We start from the raw sequence: 13,140 nt of genomic DNA on the forward strand, positions 1-13,140 counted from the left end.
GTGTGCCAAACCCCATAACACACAAACCATATTTCAGCTGCCTGCCTGAAATCCTGGCAGCGAGAAACCAAGTAAGTTTGTAACCAAGTAAATAAGTCCATAACCACAGAGACTGTGGTCATCAGCTATTCCATTCCATGCAGCCACAAGAGGAACTCAGATCATATACTCAATGAAACAAGTCCCTACTGCCTCAGCTATCGGAGAAACCCCACGAGCTGTGGTAGCCTTGGGCCTTCTGTCTAGAGTGGGGAAAACTGCGTGCAACAAAATCAGGGGAGCCTTCCCTGCCTTCCAGGTCTGGGGTTTCACTGCGGATTCAGAAAGCAGAGAAGGCGAGGCCAGAGAATGCTGGCCCAGGTCAGAATTGAATATGTACTTGGAGATCTCCTGATCTAATCCCATTTTGTTCACGAAACCGCCTCCCCACTCAGCACCCCTGACCACCTCTGCTCAGGAGATGCCTGCTCCCCGATTACCGCCAACGTGCAGGGGAACTAGTGACGGAGATGCACGGGCAGAGGCAAAAGGCTGCAGAGTAGGAGCAGCACTGGGGTGCACGGATAGAGCTGAGTTTAGGGCCAAGGACGGGTGTAATCAGGGGCACTAGCAGAGCCAGGAAGAGCTGGGTTAACTCAGCACTAGAATAGCAGGCAGGGTGGAAGGTCACCCACAGCACAACTAGCCAATCCATTTTTACCACTATAGAGTATAGAGGCTCCAACTGAGATCAGGATCCAATTAGGGCACAGACTGTTTCTCACTCTATATCCATCCATACAGTACCTAACACCGAGAACTTACTGTGTTAAATAGACAAAAAACAGACAACCGGTGGGAGAATTATTATCCCCATTTTATAGATGGGAACTGAGGCAGAGAGACTAAGTGACTCGACCAAGGTAACACAGGGAAGTCTGTGGCAGAGGAGAGAAGCTGAACCCACATCTCCGGAGCCCTAGTCCAGTGCATTAACTATCAGACCAAAGCCCGACTTAGAGAGGGTTTCCAGTTATCTCTGAAGCATCAGTTATTGGGCATTGGTGATCTGACAGGACTAATGGCCTGATCTGATACCACAGATTCACTGGCCCCACGTTTCTATATAAAGCAAAAGAGCCATGGAGGAAAGACTGCTATGTTATAAAGAAGAGGTGATTGAACTATCCCAAGTCTTCACCCAGAACTTGAACTCAGCATACAAAGATTAGCATGAAAAAGTCAAAATTCTCCTCTTCTGAATGTAGGGGAATGCCAAGGACATCTCCGATAACACTTGGTGGTAACCACAGGTGCTGGAACAAGGGGTGCTAAGCGTGCTGCTGCACCCCTTGGCTTGAAGTGGTTTCCATTATATTCAGGGTTTACAGGTTGGTTCAATGGTCTCTCAGCACCCCCACTACAAAAATTGTTCCAGCACCCCTGGTGGTAACGATTGGTAAATGCTGACTTTTTAAATGGTGGACACTACGTCTGAGATTAGAAAAAGTTTAGCATCTCCTTGTGCTTGCTTTATTTTCACAGCATTGCCTAGTTCTGACCAGGATTGGGACCCGGAATGCAAAAATGTTGCCAGATACACTGTTGTGTGATATTTCCATCACTACTGGATGCACCATACATTTCATGGTAAGTCACATACTATTATTTTTGTCACCCTGCTTTCTCTGCCCCAATCCACTTGTTCATCTCATCCACCTGCCCAGCTTGTCGTTTAGACTGTAAGCTCTTTGGAGAAGAGACTGTCATTTTCCGTGTTTGTACAGCACCTAGCGCAATGGAGCTCTGACCTGTTGGGTCAAGGCACTATTACAGGTTAAATGAAAAGCTGCTCCAAACTCCAGCCCAATTTGGCTGCTCTACTAGAACTGCGCAGGAAGGGGCTCTCCTACTGAATGAAATTATGGCTCAGAAAAGATATACTTAAAAACAAATAGTACAATGCCACTAAACAAAATAATTCTTGCCAAATTATAGCAAAGTTGACCCTCATCTGAGCTCCTAGGATAAAGTCCCAGAGAGCAGGATATCAGAGGCCAAAGCAAACAAGAGATGGCACGTTTCAAGGACCTTTCCTCAGGGCGGGTTTGATAAAAACAAAACAAAACAAAACAAAAAAAACGCTCTTCAGATTTTCCCTTCAGTTGGGTTTTGTCACAATTAACCTCAAAGGCAGTGCAGCTGTCACCCAAGTTGCAGGAGAAATGAGGTGAGTAAAGTGTAATGGAGAGTGCTGTACTTGTGCTGGCAGAGGCTTCCTGCTGGGAAGCAATTCGGAGCCAGGCAGTGGCAAGGGTGATTGACTCTAAGTGGTCTTCTGATAGCCATAATAAGCCTATTTGGGCAGCTCAGATAAGCAGGGACTCAACTGTTGTTTTACTCTGTTCACGGGTATTTAGGGGGAGAAGGCTGATGTGGCTCAATACGTTTAATGTCCAACACCACGCTATCGTTACCCCATTTCACAGAAGGGAGGAAGGCAGGTAGAGGCCCCAGGACACGACCAGTGTAGCAGCTGGGTCTCCCCAAACAGGTTGCTACAATCTTATTAAAAGTTCGCTTCTCCGACAAACCATTAAGTCATCAAGCCAAAGGTGAAAAAGAACAAACCCAGCTACAGCACAGGGTCTGAATGCCAATGGGCAGTTATTCTTACTGGCCTGGACAGCACTTTCACTGAGGTTACAGACCTGGGTCCTATGTTCTGGTCTCAGGATACTAATGGAATAGACATCAGGGATGTAGGTAGGATTAAATATGAACAAGAGACAATACTTTCTATACTGATACAGACAAGCTAATGAGAGATTATAGATCGATAGTGTGTGTGATCAATTTATATATTATGTGCACACATACTGCATATTTACAGTATAATAGAGAGAACCTATCTATCTATATTTCTGCGCAGATCAATACAACTCATGTGAACACTGTGTGATGCAGGAACTTTCAGGGGTGTTATAAGTGGCACAAATAGCAACGCCTATATTTAAGGTTGCCTAACATTTTCCATTATTAGACCCTGTTTTCAGTAGCGCATAACTTTGCCAAATTTTAACCATTCAGGCTGCAAATTTTTCATGTTGGGCATCTGCCTCCAGAGCTGAATTTATGGAGGGAGAGCTTTACTAAAAACAGTTCAGACATTTCAGAGGACAAAATTAGAGGAAAATGCATCAGTTGTAAGATTTAAAAAAAAAACAAAAACACGTTTCTATGAGAAGCTCTAGCACCTCCATGCTTTGGATCCAGGACCAAAATTTGGCAGGGGGTCACTCTGGTATCAGACATGTGCCTTTTGCCCTCCCTGTGAAAATCTGTCCAATTGACCAAGTTATTGTTTGAATACACTCAGTAGAAGCTTGTTAGAGTTTGGCAGATAAATTCTTTGAAGAATACATATGCACTGAGCATGCTCTCTCCCCTCAAAGCTCTGATACGCTGACCGGACTGTGTGTGCGCCATCTCCAACAGAGCAAGTGAGCATGCTCCGGTGCAGGGTTTCAGAGACAGAGCAGGACTTTCCCTACAATTGCTCTTCCCAACAGCCAGGGACCATAGTAGCACTGACAGACAGTCTCTCCTCTGCTCTTAACATGCCCCCTGCTGGTGTCTGGACCACAGCATGGAGAAGGTTAATTAGCCCAACTGGAATATAGAGGGATGAGAGGACAGGGGAATTTCCAGTTAGCTTTTCTAAGGACTTAGGAATTTACATACAAAACAATACAGTAAGAGAAAGTTAAAAGGGGGAGGGGTAATGTGATTATGGAGTTAAAGACTATACCATAATGCGTGTGCACACACAACACAGCTGAATTAAAGTTGCACAGACAATCTTAACCCTGGTATGTCCTAACCTTTCTTTGAGTGTTTGAGGTTGGAACTTGAATGTACAGACACACAGAGTTATATATATCCTGTATGCATAAAACACCCTCCCCAACCTTGTTTGTAAGGCCAGTACCCTGTCCTCCTTCAAACCTCTATTCAAGACCAACTTTTCCTGCAATGCCTACAAGAAACTGCCAACTGAGAATAGCCAAAAACAGGACAAGGCGGGATGGCTGATATTTGGGTGGGGGAGTTAGATTTTGAAACCACATAAATGATTTGAAACCATCAGGCTGTGCGGAGCCAGTCTACATTTGTGTGTTATTGTTAGCCTTGCTCCCCAGTGTTGGTTATCCCTACTTGTTGCATCTTGTGTTGATTTAGACTCTAGCTTCTTGTCTCTTCCTAGGTGTTCATGCAGCACCCAGCACAATGGGGTTCTGAGCCTGATGGCACATTTGGACTCTCCCCCGGTTAAACTAATACATTTGTGTGTGTGACAGTAACACCTGGAGGCCCCAGCTGATAATGCCTCCTTGCTAAGCAGGGTACAAACAGTTAACGAGAGACAGCCCCTGCCTCCCAGATCTCACAATATAAATAGGACAAAAGGGGCAAAGTGACTTGTCCAAGGTTCTAGGACAGGTTGTGGCCAAGCAGGGAGCAGCATTACTGATTGCCAGCACAGTGCCCAATCCACAAGACTGCTCTCCCAGCTGTGCACTTTATACGCACACTCTCTCAACACAGATCTCCCGCCTGTGCAGGTCCACATATTATAATCGCCTTCCCTGCGTGTTTTATAAATATGCTCATTCTGATGGCTCCTGGGGTTATAAATTCACATAAAAAACACCTTACCCCGCCCACCCCATAACTACTTTGCCAACGCCAGCAGAATAGGCACATTACACATTCGAGATCCATTGTTGAGAGCACTTTAAATAGTTCAGTGGTCACTGCATTCAATTTAGAGTTTGAATAGATGCTGCCAAGGCATCCTGCAGTGATAAGGTGCCGAGAGGCCTGGGGCTCACGCGGCAGCTCCACCAGGGGTTGCTTCGTCCGACTGTTCTGCCACTAAAGCTTTCTTGGATTTAAATGCGCCCTTCCGCACACAAGCAAACATTTAAATGAGCTGCTGTCAGGACGGTCTTCACAATGCCACCACGCTCCAGGCAGCTTGTTGCGCTGCCAAGCACATCTGTAGAGAGTGGATTCTCCCTCCTTTCATAGATATCCTCTCCGGTTAGATCCTCAGACATCAACAGGAGCTGCAGGGGCTCAGAGCATCTCAGAATCTGGTCCTTTATTTGCACATCCAGACGTTTGGTGCTATCAACAATCATTCTACAGCAGCTGCAACTAGGGCGAAGTAATTGCTTAGCTACTCGCAGAGCCTTGTTAGTGAAGATCTATAGCTGCAAAGGATTAGTTTTGCAAAGGGGACGGGTATAACACAGACAAGCCAAAACCAGGACCACTAATCCAGGCCCCTTCAGATTTCAGGTGAAAGGGAGGGTTATGGGTTTGAATCTCAGGATCCAAGATAATAAATTACTTCAGATCTGGATCAGAACAAAGTTGCTTATTTTCCCGTTCTTGTTCAGGTGCAACCAAAATGTCACCACCGAACACAAACTGGATCCAGAGCCAAACACCATCTGCTTTTTCCATCTCTGCTTTACCCACAGCCTGAAGGGCAGTTGTGCATGAAGTGAGGGGTATTTCGAAGTGGGGGATGTTAGAATTGTGTCTCCTCATCCACAGAATCAGGGGTGCAGGAACAATTTGTATAGTGGGGGGTGCTGAGAGTCATTGAACCAAACTGCAAATCCTGTATATGATGGAAACCACTTCAAGCCAGGGAGCGTGGCACCAGCCCTAGCTCCAGCGCCTATGCATAGAATCCTAGAAATTAGAGATGGGATCCCAGATACCCTGGTGATGGGCACATTAGAAAGGTCATCAGAGGGATGGACAGAGAGAAAACTACTAGGTCATCTATTCCATGTGCACCATTGTTCCTCGCAGTATACTTAGTGCGGAATTACTCTTTGCAGTGTCCCATCACTTCTGTCTCTCACTTTCCCCATCTTTGCAAAGTGGGGATAGTAGACACTTCCTCACCTACCTCACAGGAGTGTGGGATTCTGTAGCTACTGCTTGGAAAGTGATTTGAAGATGCAGAGCATTGTATAATTGCCAAATGCTGTAATAAGCCAGCTAGATCGATAGATCGATAGACAGACAGCTATAGAGAGTGTGCGCATACAAATACTTGTACCACTGCCCTCTGCGGGATGCAATCAGAACTGATTAACCTTTAACCATAAGCTCCCTACTGCTGACAGAGATCCTCCTTTAGCTCAGTCCATAGAGTGCCTTTGTTTAGGGGCAGGAGAATTCAAGTTCGATTCCTGCCATTGCTGTGAAGTTCTGAGGAGCCAGGATATGCAGCTTAGTGACAGCTGGGGAGTCTTAGGTGGCTGCGGATGGATTAGAGTATTATCCGGCAAACACCAGGACTGGGAGGACATCTGAAAGCAGCTCTGCAGTTTGCTCTAGTTTCAAAAGTTAACCCCTGTAAGACTCATGCTTAGGCTGCAAGGTGTTGGGGCTGAAAATCCAGTACCTGTTCCTGAAGGCAGGTCTGTTTAATTGACTACAGCACTGGCTGGAAAGGTGCTGCGACACCAGGGGCAGTTTCATGGAGAACATCTCCCCGTAAGTGCTGCTTCCTTACTAGTTTTAAAAAATAAACTTAATCAGCAAAACAAATGTAAAGCTAGAAATAGGACCATGGAGTCCTCTGCAGAGCAACCCGGGGTCCTGCTGCCTTGCTCCTCACGATCAGAAAGATATAGACTAGTGGTACATAATTAGACTGAATGGCAGCTGTCATACAGACCATATCATTGGCTCATCCAATCCCACAACCCAGCTCCTACCATGCTGTACGCCCAAACTCAGATCTCGCCCTTGCTCCAAAAGTGCATGCCCCTACTGCTCAAGCAAAGGGAGACTCCCCATTAGCTGTCTGCGTACAGGGGCTATGGTGCACACAGTTACGCATTTAACTGTGATGATCTGGGATCAAAACCATAAAATACACGGGTTCAAGAGTTTCTGTGTAGTACACTGGGTGAACAGTAAGAGGACAATTCTCCATTGGTGCATAATGTTGATCATGCCACCCCTGCCCTCGCCCCACCAAACGAGCTCTCTTCAGCTAGAAAAGTTCTCTTATTCGGTAGAGAAAGTTCCCTCTCTTACTGGCTCCAGGAAACAAAGTAACACTCCACTGACGGTTTGTTTGGTCTGGCCTGTGCAGAAGAGCAAATGCTGCTGCAGCTGAAAACTAGGACATCAGAATGGAGTCTCTCTACACAGCACCAAGAAATCAAAAATAATCCCTTCCTCTCCCCCATACTCTGCATCCACACTTCCAGCATACCGCACCCCCAAAGGGACTTGAAAAGTAAAGCAGAGGCGGCCTACGTGATCTGGATTTATTATGGAAATTCATCTCTTCTGATGAATCTGCACTCACTTGATCATCCTGCCTTCCACGCCCCACATGTTGCATAGCTGGATCCTGACAAGGGGAAGGAAACCGAACTGAGAAAAGAAATACAAGGCAGCAATGGCCAAGGTGCCCGAAAGGGAGTTGGGATTTTGGATGTCTCCTTAAAGGGGCTTGCTTTGCAGACAGTGCTGAGCGCCCGCCCGCCCTCTGAAAATCAGGCCCCCAAAATGATTACTTGCTTTTGAAAATCTTAGGCAATAGCTGTGGCAGGGCAGGATTTGCCAGTGGAAGCCATGTTGGTGAACACTTGTGACAGGAACAGTTCAAAGGATAGCAGAGGTGATAGAGAGCGCCTGAGTTTAGTTGGTACATCAACTACTTTTAGTCCCCATATCTGCCAGGTGTGTGCGTGTTAACACAAGGGGGGGGTGTTTGTACAGCACAATCCTGATTGGTGCCTTTGAGCAATGCCACAACACAACTAAAGAACGGGCAAGGGCCTTGGCGCTAGATTTGTCTTTACACAACAGCTGAGAGGGGCAATTCCCAGCATGGGTAGATGGACACATGCTCTCTCTGTTTCAGCCAAAGCCTAAAAACAGCAGCATGGCCATGGCAGCATGAACTAACCATTCCAGTACAATTTTGCCCGACCCTCTCCGTACTTACTCGTGCTGCTACCACAGCCGTGCTGGCAGTTTTCAGGGCTAGCTCAAGCAGAGATAAAGCCTATCTGCCTACCTGCACTGGGAGTTACACCTCCCAGTGGCTTCACAGCCCTTCCAGAGCACCAGTGCAAGGGGGGAGAGTAGCTTGACTGGTGTTAACCCTTTGCTCCCCGGAGAGCAGATTCAGGGTAAGGGCTATAAACTGGCTGCTTGGGGCTTTTGGAAAGGTCAGAGCCAGGGCCATGGAGCTGGATTGAACTCCAGGCTAGAGGAGTTCTCTGCTACTTGTTACAGGCCTTCTCCTCAGAGATAAACCCCCCGCGGACTGCCTCCATCCTGACTTTCTGCTCACTTGTCCCGCAGCCATCTTACAAGAGCTGGCACACAGCCTGAATCCAGGGGAATTGCTTTACATAACATAAAAGAACAATTTCTCTGTAATCCTGGAAGTCCAAATGCAGCAAAGTGGATGGCACAGGGTTTGGGAGAAGGTGAGGGACCCTTAGTCAATCGCCTCCAGAGTATCTGTGCTACAAAAGGCAGATTAGGAACCCAAGAATGAGTCAAACGGCTTAAGGAATTGACCTCTAAAGAGACAACAAGCTCTGAGCACAGAGCAATACTTCCTACAGTTTCAAATACGCTCTCTCAACACCGAGCTCCTGAGTGGGTGGATTTTTCCATGCTTAAGAATATGCAGTTGTTGCAATAACCTTCTGCATTAGCCACAGCAACACCCAGACCCTGGGAAGAGGCTAATTCCGGGTGGTATAGTAAGACATCCAATAAGACTGCACAGGAGAGAACAAGACAGAGGCACACAAAGCAGGGTCTGGAGACTTTTTGTCTATTGTAATACGGAACCTTTTGAGCCACCTGTATCACAAAAGAAATGGGGTGAGGGCCCCAAATAAAGCTGCAGCTTGGGAAAGCTTTTTATTCCAGCTTTAAATTGCATTAGTTTCTAAGGAACTTCTTCCTTGTGGGCCCAGTTGCATGCTAGACCCCCGTGCCAGTGAATAAAAGCAGGTGTAGCATGCCCTCTTGCATGCCAGCTCATGGTACTCACCTATGTAGCAGCATGGAGTCGGGGAGAGAGCAGCCTCTGGCCTCGTTTACACTTAAAACATAAGTCAATTTAGTTCCTGCTCAGGAGAGTGAAAAAATCCACCCCACTACACTCCCTGACCCCTGGCATAGTCTCAGCTAGGTTGAGGGAAGAATTCTTCCATCAGCCTAGGTACGGTCACTTGGAGAGGTGGGGTTACTACAGAAAATCCTTCCATTGCTGTAGTCTGTGTCAATACCACGGGGCGACAGCCGTAGCTGGTGCGCCATGGGGCGGATACTCCCACTCAGGTGGGAGGGGAGCGTGTGGGGATCTTGGCTAAACCCATCCAAAACACAAGCCAGCTAGAGCAGGGCAAATAACCTGCCTGAGGTCTAAAGCTGGCATGGCTTACTTCCCCTGCCCAGAGCACGTTGGAAGAAATGGGGAGATGAATGGATCACAACGTAGGTCAACACAACTAACTGCTGCCGCTAATTTAGGGGCTTCTGGCAAAGCTGAGACCTAAAGAGTTTCCTCAGACACAAGAGGGTGGGAGGGAGAGGAGCAGGAAACTCCTGGTACCAGTTCCCCCCACACCTCAGATCCCCTGCGAGACACTGTCATTCAAAGGACACCCATCTCAGGGGTATCACCCTCTAAATGACACGGCTGCAAAGGAGCCAGGGCAGATACTGGGAAGGGTGTGAAATGAAGAGCTAGGATCCCTTCCTCCAAAGCTTGGGTCAAGACAGGTCAGGCTCTTTATCCTAAATTAAAAAAAAATAAAAGGGGACCCAAACAGATACAGATATATGCCAACTGTACACACACACACACACACACACACACACACACACACACACACACACACGTGTGCACGAATTCATCTCGCAAGATGAATCAAAGGCTGAGGGCTGCCTGGTGTCAGCCGTGGAGATGTGCCAATGACAGCAATTCTTGACAGCCCTTAATAACACCACTTACAGAAGCTGGCGCAGGAGGGGCTTGGTGGGGGGGAGATGTAGGATTCTATTAGAGGCTAGTTCTTAATCTCAGCATCTATGCGAAAATGGGTAATCAAGCGCTGATGGCTACATAATTGCAGTCCACGCTTTGGACCTGTTATTCTCACAGCCAATAGAGGGCACAACAGGGAAAGCAAACAAGGCTTTCTAAATTGGGGAGGGTCCCATTGCTTAAAGGGTTTTTGGGAAATCGAGAAGCGCTGTTTTCTGGATGTTATAGACTTAAGTGTACTCTGATTTGCGTGTGATGTTTTTACATCCCCCTATGCTGAGCTCTAATGCACTTTGTACTCTCTTGCAGCGTCTCTGTTTTTAACTCTTCGTTTGTATCGAGACTGGTCCGGGAGGCAAAGTCACCTACCACTCAGTGGCAGATGGGGATAGGGGGGAAACATGCCTAGTGCCAGAGCAGGGGAGTGGGAATCAGTGTTCCTAGATTCTATTCCTGGCTCTGCAGTTGACTCAAGATGTGACCCTGAGCAAGCCACTTAACACTCTGTGCCATCTATAACAATAATCCCTACCCACGCCTGGAAATGCTGTGAGACTCACTTACTGGGTGTAGAGTGTTGCGAGCGCCTCCCATGAAAGGCACTGTAGAAGTGCCGTGTGTTAGGATTATTTACTTCAAGCTCAGAAAGTACCGATCTCAAATACCACCACCTGGAGTGGCTGAAAAATCATGCATGCAAAGTACAGAGACTGTGCACTGAAGAGGAAATGGAAATTGACTTGATAGATGCTTCCCCCTTCTAATGGAGAATACTTACCTAATTATGCCTGCTTGCTATTTCCATTTCCTGATCTCTTGGAGAAATTATGTATACAGAACTTGTCTTAAAGTTGCTATTTTCCTTCAGATTCATCCCTTTGAGCCACTTGTCCAGTGAAATAGAGCAAAGGAGACAATTCCCTTGGTCGGGAGGGAAATAGATTTGGTTTTTGACATGCATTCTCTTAGCTTTTCTTTCTGCTGCATGAAATTTGTTTCCCTCCTCCCCCGCCCCCACTTTCCAATCAAGGCTGCTCCGAGTCTCTCTCCTTGTCTCCATGTTGACTAGATGTTATTAAAATGTTATGACACTGCCCCACTGTAATAAAGCTCCACTCAAAGATGTTGCTACACAGGTGGCTGAAAAGCCACCATGGCTAAGATGAGATGCTGCTGGAATTGGTAAATGAATGCAGAATTCAGGACAAGCAGTCTACAGGTGTAAAGATATAGGATTACGGCAGGAGACAACACGGTGCTCAGCTGTGATTTGAAGAGTCACTTTAAAGGTGACACAGTCTTGGCAGGTAGGACCCAAACTATGGCCTATATCTTTATTATACCAGGTTGCAAAATTCATGGCATTCTTTAGATGACTTTTCTTCAAGCAACGAATCGGCCACATAGAGCAACAAACCAGGGTGCATCCCTCGATCCTCTTGGGCAGTCTGACAACACCAAGCCACCACGCATGCAGCCCAGGAGTTATAAGTGACCCCAGGGTAATAAGCGAACATGAGCACAGCCACGGAAGAGCAACCCTACAACAACAAACCAATGAGATGGAGAAAAGGCATTCTCCCCAAGGAAACCCATTCCACTCTCCATCATGCAAGATATATTATAAAGGAGACTGGATAGGTATTTTGGAGGACTTCATATGGGGTTTACATGTATATATATATATATGTAAACCCCATATGAAGTCCTCCAAAATACCTATCCAGTCTTCTTTTTATATGCGATATCACCCCTGGATATAGTCAGCTCTCTCCAATAACCCACACTAGACTCTGTCCTTCCCCTTTCACACGGGGTACAATTCTGCCTTTGGATGCACTCAGACTGCCATCAAGTCAGGAGATCACAGCTAAGGGCCCATTCTGCAAGACACTCTGTGCCTTTTGATGAGGGCTGAGCACCATCAGCTCCCTTTAACTTCAGTGGGACATGAGGGGTCTCAGCACCTCTCAGGATCAGGCCCTAGCTCAGCGAGACTCCTCAGTAAGATTTTGCCACTAATGAGGCCCGGGAACCCCACTGTAGTCAAACACTCCCCCTGCTGTTTTGATTCCCAAATCCAAAGGAGCCCACTTTCGCACCCCAAACTCAGATGCTGCTAAAACCTCCTAGGGAACCTGATCTTGCCAGATTTTCATCAGTTGAATGGAGTGCTCATGAAAACAGTCCAAACTCCAGCCTCCAACCTATATCCTCCCTCCTCGGATCAGAACCAGAGGCCTACTCCAGACCCAGACCCTGCTTCCTTGGCCCATCTCTTAAGGGCAACAAAAATCTCAGCTTTAGCAGAAAGGGAAACATAAAATCAAGGGCAGGAAATTCACCTGACGAAACAGCAGCAGTGCTGATGCCTGGAAAACTAAGGGCCTTTTCCCTGCTGCATGTTACTTATTGACTGATTTGAGAGAAAGGGCATGGGGGGGCTTTAAAGAACATTAACAGAGACACCCCCCCAGTCCTTTAAGAGATGCCTCCACACTCTGTATGGCTGGAAAGAACAAGTCTAAATCAGAGCCGTACCATGCAGGTGAACTGCGTGTTACTGTCTCACAAGGAGACACGACCACAGAGGGCACGGCAGCACTGGGTAGCCCGCTCAGAGCCATGCAGGCGGGAAGCTTTGCCGACGTCAGGTTGGGCCCTACTATCGGCTAACGCTTTTTGTGTCGCACCAATCCCAGGCCCGGCTCAGTAACAACTCAGAGTGACTGCTGTAAAACCAACCCACCCCCCTGCCCACAAACACTGCGAACAATCAAATGCACCCGGGTGCAGGGAAAGCCCCTTCTCAAGTCTCTCCATTAGCTTTGGGACACGAGGGTCAATCTGATCCACCTCCATTACAAACGGCAGTCAGTTCAGGTCACATGGTGAACCAGCTCTTTCAGCTGCATCTCAGTGAAGGGATTTTCATCCTGGATCACATCATTGGTCCATCTAAATCCAGTCGGCTGCCCTCTGCTGCACTAAACCATTAGTCCATCCAATCTTGTATCCCACCTCCTGCCATACCAGTC

This window comes from Lepidochelys kempii, chromosome 1 (genome assembly GCF_965140285.1).
Source record: "Lepidochelys kempii isolate rLepKem1 chromosome 1, rLepKem1.hap1, whole genome shotgun sequence".
In the NCBI taxonomy this organism is placed as follows: Eukaryota; Metazoa; Chordata; order Testudines; family Cheloniidae; genus Lepidochelys; species Lepidochelys kempii.